This window comes from Dendrobates tinctorius, unplaced genomic scaffold (assembly GCF_039654945.1).
Source record: "Dendrobates tinctorius isolate UK_male_01 unplaced genomic scaffold, ASM3965494v1 ptg000086l, whole genome shotgun sequence".
NCBI lineage: Eukaryota > Metazoa > Chordata > Amphibia > Anura > Dendrobatidae > Dendrobates > Dendrobates tinctorius.
This window is the reverse complement of record NW_027361754.1, coordinates 71,690,252-71,703,081: the sequence shown is the minus strand read 5'-3', so window position 1 is coordinate 71,703,081 and position 12,830 is coordinate 71,690,252. Positions and strand designations below refer to the sequence as shown.

General features: G+C 50.6%; 1 protein-coding gene across 2 annotated transcripts in view; it reads left to right on the top strand.

Moving 5' to 3' along the window:
- The window catches only part of SLC45A1 (solute carrier family 45 member 1), a 72,799-nt gene that overhangs the window by 40,391 nt on the left and 19,578 nt on the right, over window positions 1-12,830 (top strand). The window lies entirely within an intron of this gene.

The window sequence follows — 12,830 nt, the reverse complement described above, 5'->3', positions numbered from 1 at the left end:
TATGTGCGAGTGTTTGGTGAAACTTTTTACTGGAGGAATGGACTGTCAGGAGGGGACTGTCAGGCGCGCAGGGGGCAGGAGGGGACTGTCAGGTGCGCGGGGGGCAGGAGGGGACTATCAGGCGCGCGGGGAGCAGGAGGGGACTATCAGGCGCGCGCGGGGCAGGAGGGGACTGTCAGGCGCACGTGGGGCAGGAGGGGACTGAGGAGATGGAAGTGGAGATGGAACCAGCGGCAGCAGCAGGGGGGTGATCAGGGGGGCAGGGGGTGATCACGGCTGATCACTGGGGCTGGGGGATGGTCACCAGGGCCAGAAAGGGGCTGTCAGGCGCAGGAGGGCGCTGAGGAGAATTAGGTGGAGATGCAGATACGAATCTCTCTCTCTTCAACACCTCCACTCCAGACCGGAACCACTTGGTATGAAACACAAGCTATAGTCGGCGACGCCCATAGGCCAGCATGACTATTTAAAGACCATGGGCGTGACTAACCATCCAACCTGGATGTCTGAGGCTGGAACCCAAGACCTCTCCTCCGGACCATACCCCCGCCAGTGCACCAAATACTGAAGAGTACGGCGTACTACTCGAGAGTCCACTACCTTGGCGACCTCAAACTCTAAATCGCCATCCACCATGACTGGAGGTGGCATCGGCGTCGTGTCCACCAAGCCTACCACCTTTTTCAATAAAGCCCTGTGAAACACGTTGTGTATCTTGTACACCGCAGGAAGTTCCAACCGATAAGCCACTGGGTTAATGATGGCAGAAATCCTAAAAGGCCCAATAAACCTTGGACCCAGTTTTAAAGATGGAATTTTGAGTTTTATGTTCTTCATAGCTAACCACACCCATTCACCCACACACAGGTCCGGACCTGGCACGCGTCTACTGTCAGCCACCCGTTTGTACCTAGCACTCATGCTCAACAAACGCTGTTTCACCCTCCTCCAGACCGATGACAATTGGTCTCCTAGCTGATCCTCCTCCGGGACACCCCCGAGTCACCCTGACGTAAGGTACAAAACTGAGGATGTTGACCGTACACACAAAAGAATGGAGACTCTCCCGATGACTCTTGGCGGTGATTATTTAACGCGAATTCGGCCAGAGGAAGGAAAGTAGACCACTCCTCCTGGTTGTCGGACACAAAGCATCTGTCATGGTATGCCTAGGTTACTTTAGGCAAAAACCCCGGGACCCCTGCGATGTCCCTCAGACTAGGGGAACCCTGTCTGTCCCTCTACCCAGGGTTTACACTGAAGGTGTGCCTGCCTGAGCCTCCACCCTGTCCCTGTCTCCTGTCCAGCCCTAAGCTGAACCCACCACCCTGTGAGGGGACCAGACACCAGACCCCACAAATACGTATGGACAGGGGTAAAAGAAACACCACACAGTTAATACACAAGGGAATACAATAATGTGCAAGGGCAACCAAATATATATATAACAGATTGGAGAAAGAACCACTGAGAGATATACTGCACCAGATATCAGACGCTCCAACACCACCACTGCTGACCGGTATTGCTAGCACTAGGCTAAAGCTATAGTCGGCGACGCCCATAGTCAGGACGAACTATTTAAAGACCAAGGGCGTGGCCCAGCCCTCAGCCAGCATGACAACCTGGTTAACCCTATCCCGACTGGAACAGAATACCCAACAGGGTATTACCGCTGTCTGCCGGACACCCTGGTGTGAACAGTGTCCGACATGACAGTACCCCGCCTTCTACGAGGGACCTCCGGAACCTCACCATGTCGAGGACCTGGCTTGTCCGGATGGCGACGATGGAACATAGTAACCAGTCGATCAGCATGAATGTCAGAGGCCGGCACCCATGTCCTCTCCTCAGGACCATAGCCACGCCAGTGGACCAGGTACTGTAGAGTGCGACGCACAACCCTAGAGTCCACCACTTTGGACACCTCAAATTCCAACGCGCCATCCACCAAGATGGGAGGTGGTGGCCCGGGGGAACCATCCACCAAACCCACGACCTTCTTTAGCAATGCTTTGTGAAATACATTATGAATCTTATACACAGCCGGCAACTCCAAACGAAATGCCACTGGGTTGATCACTGCAGAGATTCTAAATGGGCCAATGAACCTGGGACCCAACTTAAGTGACGGTATCTTGAGCTTAATGTTCCTAGTAGATAACCACACCCAATCACCCACACACAGGTCCGGACCTGGCACACGTCTGCAGTCAGCCACCCGTTTGTACCTGGAACCCACCTTCAACAAGCGCTGCTTGATTCTCCTCCAAACAGACGACAATTGAGCTCCCAACTGGTCCTCTTCAGGGACGCCAACTGAGCACCCCTGACGCAAGGTGCAAAATTGAGGATGTTGACCATACACACAAAAAAAAGGAGATTCCCCAGACGATTCCTGGCAATGGTTGTTTATTGCGAATTCTGCCAGAGGAAGAAACGCTGACCACTCTTCCTGATTGTCGGAAATAAAGCAGCGCAAGTATTGCTCCAGGTTTTGGTTCATCCGCTCAGTCTGTCCATTCGACTGAGGGTGGAAAGCCGATGAATGAGATAATTTGATTCCAAGGCGAGAACAAAAAGCTCTCCAAAACTTTGCCACAAACTGCGTACCTCGATCAGACACAATGTCAGACGGGACACCATGAAGTCTGACCACCTCGCGAATAAATATCTGAGCAAGAGTCTTAGCATTGGGCAAAGACGGTAAAGCAACGAAATGTGACATTTTGGAGAACCTATCAACAATTACCAAAATGACCGAGTTCCCTGCCGAGGCGGGCAAGTCAGTAATAAAATCCATGGAAATCTCAGTCCATGGCTTACTGGGCACCCCGAGAGGCTGCAAGCTACCAGCGGGACAGGAACGAGGAGTCTTGGCCCGTGCGCACGTGGTACAGGCAGCCACATATGAGGCCACATCCTGCCGGATTTTAGGCCACCAAAAACGACGCGATACCAGTTCCAGAGTGCTCTTAACCCCTGGATGACCTGCCAGTACCGTGTCGTGATGTTCGCCCAACACTCTAGAGCGTAGATGTAGCGGCACAAAAGATTTATTAGCAGGCAACCCCGGCGGTACCACCTCCTGAGCCTCCGCAATCTCTGCCTCAATCTCTGTCGTGATGGCAGATACCACCACACCCTTTTGGAGAATAGGCACCGGCTCTTCACATAACTCTCCACCAGGAAAACACCTGGATAAAGCGTCTGCCTTAACATTCTTCGACCCAGGTCAATAGGTAACAATGAAGTTGAACCGGGTGAAGAATAATGCCCAGCGAGCCTGTCTGGAGGACAGGCGCTTAGCAGATTCTAAATAAAGCAAATTCTTATGGTCGGTTATCACAGTAATCTGATGAACAGCCCCCTCCAAGAAGTGTCGCCCCTCCTCAAATGCCAATTTGATGGCCAATAGTTCCCTGTTGCCAATATCATAATTACGCTCCGCAGGCGACAGCTTCTTGGAGAAGAAGGCACACGGATGCAACTTGGCCCAAGAAGGGCCCTGAGACAGTACAGCCCCCACTCCAACCTCCGACGCATCCACTTCCACGACAAACGGTAAGGAGACATCGGGCTGCACCAGAATGGGCGCTGAGGCAAAACTATTCTTGAGGAATTCAAACGCCTGTACCGCAGGCTCAGACCAGTCAGAAAAGTCGGTACCCTTCTTAGTCATGTCAGTCAGTGGTTTGGCAATCATAGAGAAGTTCTTAATAAATTTCCTATAGTAATTGGAGAAGCCAAGAAATCGCTGAAGCGCCTTAAGATTATCAGGCCGATCCCAATGTAGTACCGCCTGCACCTTTGCGGTGTCCATCTTAAAACCTGAGGCGGAGATTATATAACCCAAGAACGGTAGCTCCTGTACGAAAAACACACATTTTTCAAGCTTGACATAGAGCCTGTTCTCTCTGAGCAACTGCAGAACCTGTCTAACATGCTCTATATGTGTATCATGGTCGCGAGAGAAAATGAGGATGTCGTCAAGATAAATTATAACAAACCTCCCCAACAACTGAGAGAAGACATCATTAATGAAGTGTTGAAAGACCGCCGGTGCCATAGTCAACCCAAACGGCATTACCAAACTCTCAAAGTGACCCTCAGGGCTATTGAACGCTGTCTTCCACTCATCCCCCTGACGGACTCTTATAAGATTGTACGCCCCCCTGAGGTCCAGTTTGGAGAACCACCTGGCACCAACCACTTGGTTGAATAAATCGGGTATAAGTGGCATAGGGTAAGGATCACGGACCGTAATCTGGTTGAGTTCTCTGAAATCCAGACACGGGCGTAAACCGCCATCCTTCTTTTTAACAAAGAAGAAGCCAGCAGCCAGAGGAGAAGAGGAAGGTCTAATATGACCCTTGCTCAGGCTATCCGCAATGTATTCCTTGAGAGCTAGCCTCTCGGGACCTGAGATATTAAACATTCTAGCTTTAGGTAACTTGGCCCCTGGTTTCAACCTAATAGCACAGTCATAGGGGCGATGCGGTGGTAGTTCCGAACAACCCTTCTCAGAAAATACATCCGCATAATCCAGCAACGGCTCCGGGATACTGGGGGTCAAAGCGGAAATACATGTAGCCAGGCACCTCTCCTGACACTCCCTGCTCCACTGAATTATGTCCTGGGTCTTCCAATCAATAACAGGATTATGCATTGACAACCATGGAAAGCCCAGAACCATCTGAGCCGGTAAGTTACTAAGCACCTTACAAGTTACCCGCTCTGAGTGTAATACTCCGATGTGGAGTTGTATATCCAACACACACTCTGTGATCTCCCCTTGAGACAACGGGGAAGCATTGATGGTAACCACCCGGATGGGGTTCGGCAATTTCTCCACCGGAAATCCCGCTGTATGCGCGAACCTCTCATCAATGAGATTGGCAGCTGAGCCACTATCAATAAATACTGTAATAGAGAGCATTTGCCCCCCAAGTACCACCCTAGCAGGGAGCATACACTGGGAAACCATGACGGAGGATACACAAAGGCTCAGACTAGACTCCTCCAAACCCTCTGAGCCTATCAGTTTTCCGCCGGCGCGCCCTTCTTAGGTACCAGGGGGCAAGCGTTAATAAAATGTCCTCCTTTGCCACAAAAAAAAACAGAGCCCCTGCCTTCTGTGCCAAGGACGTTTAGGCTTGTTACTCGGTGACTGTGCTATACCAGCGATCTGCATGGGTTCCACGGATTCACCCGCGGCAACCTCACCGACCACTCCCCCACCTCCCGGAGACAACGAAACCAGCGCCCCCTGACGGAGACGTCGGTCTATGCGTACTACAAGTGCCATCGCAGCCTCCAGAGAGGCGGGAGTCTCGTACATTAGGAGAGTCTGTTTAACCCTTCCAGAAACCCCATGCAAAAATTGACTTCTAAGCGCAGGGTCATTCCACTGCGTGTCCACCGCCCAGCGCCGGAATTCCGTGCAGTAATCCTCAGCTGGTCGATCACCCTGTAGCAGTGAGCGTATCTTAGACTCTGCTAAGTTTAATCTATCCGGATCGTCATAGATCAAACCCAGAGCAGAGAAAAAAAAATCTACAGATTCAAATGCCTGTGAGTCTGAAGGGAGTGAAAAGGCCCAGGCCTGTGGGTCACCACTCAGCAAAGAAATCACCAAGCCCACGCGTTGAGCCTCATTACCTGAGGAATGTGGACGCATACGGAAATACAATTTGCATGATTCACGAAACACCGTGAACTTACCACGATCACCAGCAAATCGTTCAGGAAGGGGAAACTTGGGCTCAGCTGCCCTGGCTGCAGCCTCAGCAGGTACTGCAGGAGCTGACAGGCCTTGTTGCTGGACCGCCCCCCTGAGTTCAGTGACCTGTATGGATAGAGCCTCCAGCTGCTTGGTTAGGGAAAGTATAGGATCCATAGTAAGTAACCCCTATATTCCCTATCTATACCTTTTTTTTTTTTTCACTTTATTATTTGGGCCGACTATAATGTCATGGTATGCCTAGGTTACTTTAGGCAAAAACCCCGGGACCCCTGCGATGTCCCTCAGACTAGGGGAACCCTGTCTGTCCCTCTACCCAGGGTTTACACTGAAGGTGTGCCTGCCTGAGCCTCCACCCTGTCCCTGTCTCCTGTCCAGCCCTAAGCTGAACCCACCACCCTCCACCCAGTGAGGGGACCAGACACCAGACCCCACAAATACGTATGGACAGGGGTAAAAGAAACACCACACAGTTAATACACAAGGGAATACAATAATGTGCAAGGGCAACCAAATATATATATATATAACAGATTGGAGAAAGAACCACTGAGAGATATACTGCACCAGATATCAGACGCTCCAACACCACCACTGCTGACCGGTATTGCTAGCACTAGGCTAAAGCTATAGTCGGCGACGCCCATAGTCAGGACGAACTATTTAAAGACCAAGGGCGTGGCCCAGCCCTCAGCCAGCATGACAACCTGGTTAACCCTATCCCGACTGGAACAGAATACCCAACAGGGTATTACCGCTGTCTGCCGGACACCCTGGTGTGAACAGTGTCCGACATGACAGCATCGTAAATACTTTTCTAGATTTTGGTTCATGCGCTCAGTTTGTCCATTAGACTGTGGATGAAACGCCGATGAATGTGACAACTTGATCCCCAAACGTGAGCAAAAAGCTTTCCAAAACCTCGCCACAAATTGCGTACCCCTATCAGATACTATGTCCGACGGAACTCCGTGGAGTCTGACCACCTCCTTCACAAATACCTGAGCCAACGTCTTTGCATTGGGCAATGAAGACAACGCCACAAAATGCGCCATCTTTGAAAAACGGTCAACCACCACCAGGATGACCGTGTTCCCCGCTGAGGCTGGCAAGTCAGTGATGAAATCCATGGAGATTTCTGTCCATGGCCTATTGGGTACTCCCAGAGGCTGTAGCGTGCCAGCAGGACGGGTTCGGGGTGACTTAGCCCTAGCGCACGTGATGCAAGCTGCCACGTATGAGACCACGTCCTGCCGGATTTTGGGCCACCAGAAACGACGCGATACCAGCTCTAAGGTGCCCTTCACCCCTGGATGACCAGCCAGTACCGAGTCGTGGTGTTCCTTCAACACCTTAAGCCGAAGATTCAGGGGTACAAATGATTTGTTGGCGGGAAGTCCTGGCAGTACCTCCTCTTGGGCCTCGGCAATCTCCGCCTCTACCTCCGTCGTGAGAGCCGAGACCACTACCCCTTCCTGGAGGATGGGTACCGGCTCTTCCCGAGGTTCTCCCCCCGGAAAACACCTAGACAAAGCATCCGCCTTGGTGTTTTTAGCCCCGGGACGGTAAGTCACAAGAAAATTGAAACGAGTAAAAAACAATGCCCAGCGGGCCTGCCTAGGAGACAGACGCTTGGCCGACTCCAGATAGAGCAGATTCTTATGGTCGGTGAGGACTGTGACCTGGTGAGCCGCCCCCTCCAAGAAGTGTCGCCATTCCTCAAAAGCCAATTTGATGGCCAACAACTCCCTGTTGCCGATATCATAATTCCGTTCGGCCGGCGACAGCTTCTTGGAGAAGTAGGCGCATGGATGCATCTCGCTCAAGGACGAGCCTTGAGACAGTACTGCCCCCACTCCCACCTCCGACGCATCAACCTCCACCACAAAAGGTTTAGACACGTCTGGTTGCACCAGAATGGGGGCTGAAGAAAAACTATTCTTCAGACGCTCAAATGCACGTATAGCCACCTCAGGCCAGCTCGCCAGATCGGCACCTTTTTTTGTCATGTCCGTGAGCGGTTTGGCGATAGTCGAAAAGTGATTTATAAATTTCCTATAATAATTCGCAAACCCAAGGAACCGCTGGAGTGCTTTCAGACTCTCCGGCCTCTCCCATTGCAGCACCGCTTGCACCTTAGCGGTGTCCATTTTAAACCCGGCTGCGGACACAATATATCCCAAAAAGGGCAACTCCTGGACAAAAAATAAACATTTTTCCAGCTTAGCATAGAGCTGGTTCTCCCGGAGCAACTGTAACACCTGCCTGACATGCTCCAAATGAGTGTCCCGATCGCTAGAATAAATGAGGATATCATCCAGGTATACAATCACAAATCTCCCCAGGACATGAGCAAATACATCATTAATAAAATGTTGAAAAACGGCAGGCGCAGTGGTCAACCCAAATGGCATAACCAGACTCTCAAAATGACCCTCAGGAGTGTTAAACGCCGTCTTCCACTCATCCCCCTGACGGACCCTTATGAGGTTATACGCCCTCCTGAGGTCCAGCTTGGAAAACCATTTCGCCCCCGCTACCTGGTTGAACAAATCCGGGATCAACGGCATTGGGTAGGGATCACGGATAGTAATCTGGTTTAACTCTCGGAAATCCAGACACGGGCGTAACCCCCCATCTTTCTTCTTAATGAAGAAAAACCCCGCGGCTACAGGCGAGGACGAAGGCCGGATGTGTCCTTTGCTCAGACTCTCCGCGATGTAGTCTTTCAGAGCTTGTCTCTCAGGACCAGAAATATTAAACATCCTGGCCTTAGGTAATTTGGCCCTGGGTTTTAACCTAATCGCACAGTCATAGGCCCTATGTGGAGGCAGTTCTGAGCAACCCTTCTCAGAGAAAACATCCGCGAAATCCTGCAAAGCCTCCGGCAGGCTGGGCGTCACGGCGGACACACATGTGGCCAAGCAATTGTCTTGGCAGAAACCACTCCATTGTACTATGTCCTGAGTTTTCCAATCAATTACCGGGTTGTGCCTGGACAACCATGGAAAACCCAGGACCATTTGTGCTGGGAGATTACGGAGGACCCTACATGTAACCGACTCAGAATGTAGGACCCCAATGTGGAGTTTCACCTCTGCCACAAACTCCGTAATCTCCCCTTGAGGGAGGGGAACAGCATTAATGGTAACCACCTGTATGGGGTGAGGAAGTCTTTCGATCTTAAACCCGGCGGTGTGTGCAAAACTCCTCATCTATGAGATTGGTGGCGGAACCGCTATCCACAAACACTGATATTGGTAGCTCTCTGCCCGCGATAATAACCTTGGCAGGGAGCATACATTGAGATACCATCATGGAGGATATGCATACGCTCAGTTGGGTCTCCTCCATACCCTCTGAGCTTAACAGTTTTCCGGCGGTGTGACCCTCTTAGGTAGTACCGGGCAAACGTTAACATAATGACCTCTTTTACCACAGTAGAAACATGCTCCGGGCTTCCGGAATCCCGGAGCGCGACGCTTAACCTGTGCCACGCCAGCAATCTGCATAGGTTCAGGGGACTCATCTACTTCAACCACACTTGCACCTCTGCTTTCCCCCAGAGGTAGCGTCTCCTGTGCCCCCTGACAAAAACGGCGATCAATACGTATCACCAAACTCATGGCAGACTCCAACGATGCCGGAGTCTCATACATCAGGAGGGCGTGTTTAACCTTCCCTGATACCCCATGAATAAACTGGCTCCTCAGTGCTGGGTCATTCCACTGTGTGTCTACGGCCCAACGGCGAAATTCCGAACAATAGTCCTCTGCCAAGCACTCCCCCTGGCGGAGGGCGCGGATTTTAGATTCCGCTAGAGCCAGTCGGTCAGGATCATCGTAAATGAGCCCGAGGGCAGAAAAAACATTATCGACAGAATGAAATGTAGCAGAGTCAGCTGGTAAGGAAAATGCCCATGCTTGGGGGTCACCACTCAGTAATGACAACACCAGCCCTACCCGCTGGGCCTCATTACCTGAGGAGATAGGGCGCATGCGGAAGTATAACTTGCAGGCCTCCCGAAATACGACAAATTTGCTGCGATCCCCTGAAAATCGTTCTGGCAGCGGAAACTTCGGCTCTGCACCGATACCTGCAGATGCCGTTTGCACCTTTGCTACTACCAGGCCCTGGTGCTGAACTGCCCCTTTCAACTCGGAGACCTGTAAGGACAGCACCGCCAACTGGCGGGTTATGGAATCTAATGGATCCATGGACTCCTGAAAAATGTAGGCCGATTATAATGTCACGCGGGGCTTAGTTCAACTAAGGCTGAAATACCCGGGGCCCCTGTGATGTCCCTTTAACTAGGGGAAACCCTGTCTGACCCTCAACCCAGGGTTTTTGCTGATGGTGCAAATGCCTGAGCCTCCAACCTTTCCTTATCTCCTGCTCAGCCCTGCACTTAACCCTCCACCCTCCACCCAGTGAGGAGACACACCACCAAAGCCCCCACACAAATTATGACAGACAGGGAGAACTTAAACTGCACTGCGCCGCACACACACAGGAATATACAGTAATGTGAACAGGGCACAACTAAACACAAATATGGGAAGGAGAAAGGATAACAACGGATCATACGCCACCAGATACGAATCTCTCTCTCTTCAACACCTCCACTCCAGACCGGAACCACTTGGTATGAAACACAAGCTATAATCGGTGATGCCCATAGGCCAGTATGACTATTTAAAGACCGTGGGAGTGACTAACCATCCAACCTGGTCTCCAGCAAGGTTAACCCCCGAGAGCCTGAAGATCAAGCCGGCGCCACTGAGGCTATAGTGGATGGAGGTGGAACTACCTCTGCCTGCCGGACACTGTGGTGTGAACAGTGTCCGACATGACATCAGGACGGCAGTCTGGCTCCTCGTTCCTCAGCTTCCACTGACGGGATGAAGTTGAGGAACGAGGAAGCCATGATTTTTCTCCGCCCCTCCACATCTGATTGGAGGGCTAGCGTCACATGGATGCTAGCTCCAATGAGATGCGAGGGGGGTGACAAAAAGGTCACTGGGAGTGATCGTATCCCCGGGGGTCGAAGCCAACCCCCCTGGGGTAAAGTCTAGGTCCCCCTGTACTGGCAGGTCGGGTGAACTTTCATTGAACCCGCGCACCCGACCCGCAGGAGGGAGATCTTTTCATGACGCTGCATAGGCGTCATGGGTCGTTTTGCCACGACTTTTCATGACACCTATGTGGCGTCAAAGGTCGTTAAGGGTTTAACATGTGTTAAAATATTCAATACAATTTAGGTATATTTTTATTTATTTTTCAATTTTTAAAATGACCAATGATATCACATACAGGGGACAAATACCATAGCACCATGACCAGACACCATATTACAACAGTATCCTCAAAAAATAAAATAAATACATCACTGCAGTAATAATATCCCCCACCCTGGCCCCTATGTGTCTCATTCCTGGCTCCAGCCATATGTTCTCCCATCCTGCCTCCATGTGATGTCCCATTCTGCCCATATGATCTCCGCATCCTGCCCCATCTGTCCCATGATCCTGCCCCATTTACCCCATGATCCTGCCCCATCTGTCTCCATCGTATCCATCCTGCCCCATAATCCTGCACCATCTGTCTCCATCCTGCCCCATGATCCTGCACCATGTGTCTCCATCCTGCCCCATGATTCTGCCCCATCTGTCTCCATACTGCCCCATATTCCTGCCCCATCTGTCCCTATCCTGCACCATGTCTCCATCCTGCCCCGTGTCTCCATCCTGACCTCTGTGTCTCCAATCCTGCCCCCTGTGTCTCCATTCTACCCCCTGTCTCCATTCTGCCCCATGTCTCCCATCCTGCCCCTGTGTCTCCCATCCTTCCCCCTGTCTCCATTCTGCCCCTTGTCTACATTGTTCCCCTGTGTCTCCCATCCTGCCCCCGTGTCTCCATTCTGCCTCCTCTGCATTCTGCCCCTTGTCTACAGTCTGCCCCTGTATTTCTCATCCTGCCTCCGTGTCTGCATCCTGCCCACTTGTCTCCATCCTGCCCCATGTCTCAAATCCTGCCCCCTGACTCCATTCTGCCCCTTGCCTCCATTCTGTCCCCGTGTCTCCCATCCTGCCCCGTGGCTCCCATCCTGCCCCCGTGTCTCCATTCTGCCCTGGGCTATTGCAAGACTATTTGCAATTCCGCAGCGCATTAGAGTACAATACGTGAGTTCATGAATATTGCTTATCATCAATGATACAATCAAAAAGAACCTGCTCTGCCAAAAAAAAAAAAAAAAAATGTAAAATTTGATTTGCAGCAGCAAATAGTTTGATCCTGAGATCTAGCATTGGACAGGGAGAGCGAGTTACCATGCTGGTCTTATATCTCTCTAGTTCTGAAAATCAGAAGATAAGTGGAAGAACACAAGAACTAATATGGCATCCTTACTCTGCATGCGAGATTGCATCCAAACGTGCACTTTGCTATGGAATTGGCACCGATCAGCATATTCTGCCGCTTTTGGAACTGTTTCTCTAAAGTAACTAGGTTACGGCTGCCATAGTTAGAAGCTTTAGGGCTATTATATTCACGTGGTCACCAAGCTTCACATGCAATAAATGCATAGCCCCTGAGCCCTGAGGTTTTACTTCCTTAATGGGATTGTTTTTATCTCTTATTCCTCTCCTGCATATAGTTGATGCGTTTTACGTTTTATGTTTGAGTTTCCTTAACATTGTTGCACTGTTTGCCTCCTCTACTTTCTGCATTGCACCATCTATTGCTGGCTGCAGAAAGAGTTAACTGAGAATCTGTCAGTGACCTTGTTCTCATGGTCCAATCAGAGAGACTGAAACTGTTATTGAACTCCTTTCAGCTGATTTATGACTACAAACTACAACAAAACTGAATGTGTAGTGAAACAAAGGATCTGTAAAAGCCAAAACTTTTAACTAACCCTCAAATGCAAACCTATTTTTTTCAAACATGTATAAATTTAAAAAAAAAAGACCCCCAAATGTGGATAGAATCCTTTAATCATCCTTGAACTTCTAGAAAAAATACATGTAAAGCATTTGTTTCCTACAACACGACCATTGTGGTTTTCCTCAATGTCTTGAGGAACATC